Here is a 2,840-nt window from a genome sequence, read left to right as displayed (position 1 = left end):
TCCACCCAGTTATATTGCATCAGCTACAAAGCATAAATAGGAGAAAACACAAGAAAGTGGTAGTAAAACTAATAAATCTTTTAGACACTCTCTCTTATACACACACACACACACACATACACACACACACACAATGTATTTGTATATGTATATAACACATATATATATCAGAGGTGGGTTTCACCAGGTTCTGACCAGTTCTGGAGAACCAGTAGTGGAAATTTTGAGTAGTTCGGAGAATCGGAAGTAAAAATTCTGACTGGCCCTGCCCCCATCTATTCTCTGCCTCCCAAGTCCCAGCTGATTGGGAGGAAATGGGGATTCTGCAGTATCCTTCCCTGGATTGGGGAGGGAATGGAGTTTTTACAGTATCCTTCCCCTGCCATGGCCCCCAAGCCACACCCACAAGCCATGCCATGGCCCCCCAAGCCACACCCACAGAACCAGTAGTAAAAAATTTTGAAACCCACCACTGCCCACCAATGTTATTTTTGTGTTTTTTCCTTATATAAATCAAGTCTATGGAGTTGGTATAAATTGAAGTCTTAGAAGTTTTAAAGGTCTATTTTGCAGATTAAAAATCTCTATTTGACAGGGAAAATAAAGATGTCAAAGAGTTTCCAACATGACTGATTATTTTTGCTTCACCATCTTTCTCTGGCATTTGAACATAAGATGAGTGAGATGTAACACAGAACCATAAATTCAACCAAATATTGTTGATAAAACAGGAAAAATTGGGATTGCAAAGAACATGCAACACAGTTTAGAAGGCCAACCCAGAATTCTATAATTGGTCATGTCCAAGTGACTCTAAAGTTAGGATGATTCTAGTAGGAGGTAGGAAAGAGGAGAAGAGGAAGGAAGAGGGGTAGAAGAGGGAGAAGGAGTGTAGGGTGGAGGGAGGAGAGGATGTAGATAAGAGAAGGAGAGGAAGGTTTGGAAAGTAAAAGAAGGTAGAAGAGGGAAGAGTGTTAAAAAGGGGGGTGGTGACTGGGCAAGCCCGACTAATTGTATATAACTGTACATTGGATGAATTATTTGATATGATTGTAAAAATAAAACTTTTTTATAAAAAAAAATAAAAAAAATAAAGTTAGGATGATTCTGATTCAATACTTCCAAGAAATACTTCCGTTTTCTTAGTGGTTGCTGAAGTCAGCAAGAACATAATGAGATAAGTAGATAAGCTGGAACTTTTACAAGGGACGAAGCATGCCAAGTTCATAGAAAGAAATGCAGAGATTTTGAAACTACTTGATTTTAAAATACTCTTTTTAATGGAAGTAGAATCATTATGGGAAAGAAGGTGGATCTACAGAGCCTTATGGTCAATTGGTCTCTTGGTACCCCCAAAAGTATGTTATTCTGGCACATTTTCTTTCAGTATAACATCTTTGGCTCCCACCTCCCACCCTACTCTTTTTCTCTCTCTCTCTTTCTCTCTCCCCCCCCACCTCTCTCTCTCTCTCTCTCACACACACACACACACACACACACCTTTTACCAACATGACTCAGCAGGACTGAAGAAATAATAATAAGTAAAAGTTCAGCCAGACCATGAGTAAGTTTCTTCAGTGCCCCAGGATGCAATTAAAATGGTCCTGGAGATTTAGAATATCAAAAAAAAATAGGTATTCCCTGACCATATTTTATCCTGTCCAAGTTTATCATTCTCAAGCTTTAAACCTGAAGCTTCCTCATGTTTTTCATAGTTGCCATAGCTTTTCCTCAAAATAATTTGAACCAAAATTGTCCTTGTTGCTTGCATGGCACCTGCAGCAAACCACAAGGATGTCAAAGTAATAATAACATGTACATATGCACATAATGATGTCATCCTCCTAATGTCACAGCATCTGCATGATGATGTTGTCATTTATCTGTCATCGCTTCCCCCCTCTTGCCTTAGTGCAGACATCCGAAAAACCCTTGGTCTCTTCTTTGCAAACATAAATTACCTGATTTCTTATTTGCCCATCTTTCTGCAATGTGCAAAGTTATAAATCTAAATAACTTTACAGCATGGATATGAAAACCAGGGAGAAGACAGCTTTTTAGATAGTTGTATTTATTCTCTCAGATGTGAAGCACAAAACCAACATTTTTCTTCTTTTCGTCCCATTTGTATCTGCATTCACAATGTTTTAAAGAGCAAACAAATAAACACAAAGCTGTAATTCAACCAGGATTTTAAAAATGCATTCTCAGAATGATACTATCGGGATGGTGGCAAAGCCAGAGGAAAAAAAACCCAGTTACATTGTCTTTAACAAGTGGCAAACCCAGGTTAGCTCACAACAGTTGCAACACAGACAGTTTAAGGATTAGAAGTAGGTATAGAAAATGTCACGCCAGTCATGTTTTTTGTTGATTTAAGAACGGAAACCAGAAAGGCCCTGTGGGTAACAGGAATGAAGACTGTTAATTTTTATCTAGTATTTTATTTCCTAAAGGTCACTTAGCAATGCAGTAGGGCAGCTAACACCTCCTTCCTGTCTTCTATTTTTCTACAACTGGAGTAGGGAACCTTTTAATGGCTGAGTAACATGCTTTTTCTTTTTTGGTTTTTGAGAGCTGCAGTACCTTGTATTTCTGGAGAAGGAGGGACCAATTTCATTTCATTCATGCATTTGTTGGTTCATTTATTCTTTCATTTTTGTATTTTGGAGATGGTTAAGGCAAAATAGATATATTCAGTTGGTGGTGGAATTCAAATTTTTTTTAACTACTGGTTCTGTGGGCATGGCTTGGTGGGCATGTGAGGGGAAGGATATTGCAAAATCTCCATTCCCACCCCACTCTGGGGCCAGCCAAAGATGGTATTTGCAGGTTCTC

Source organism: Ahaetulla prasina, chromosome 1 (genome assembly GCF_028640845.1).
Source record: "Ahaetulla prasina isolate Xishuangbanna chromosome 1, ASM2864084v1, whole genome shotgun sequence".
Classification (NCBI taxonomy): domain Eukaryota; kingdom Metazoa; phylum Chordata; class Lepidosauria; order Squamata; family Colubridae; genus Ahaetulla; species Ahaetulla prasina.
This window is presented reverse-complemented; position numbering follows the sequence as displayed.